Genomic DNA, 277 nt, shown 5'->3' on the forward strand with positions numbered 1-277 from the left:
GTTTCCCGTAAGCGGCCTTCCTTTACAGAATGGACTGCAGTATTAATTAAATGCACTTTGCTTGATCATTGTCATTGAACAATACAGCCATGGGGGTAATTGGAAACTGCTTCAAGAGAGATTTGAAAGGAGAAGAGCAGTCTGCAACTGTTGACTAAGGAGTATTTAATTGAATTTTAACGGTTTTCATAATCATAAAACGATGTTCTCAATAATTGGTTTCATCCACGTCTTTCCTTGACTTCACACTGCATGATATATTCCGCACATTGTGAGT

This window comes from Penaeus monodon, chromosome 28 (genome assembly GCF_015228065.2).
Source record: "Penaeus monodon isolate SGIC_2016 chromosome 28, NSTDA_Pmon_1, whole genome shotgun sequence".
Taxonomy (NCBI): Eukaryota; Metazoa; Arthropoda; class Malacostraca; order Decapoda; family Penaeidae; genus Penaeus; species Penaeus monodon.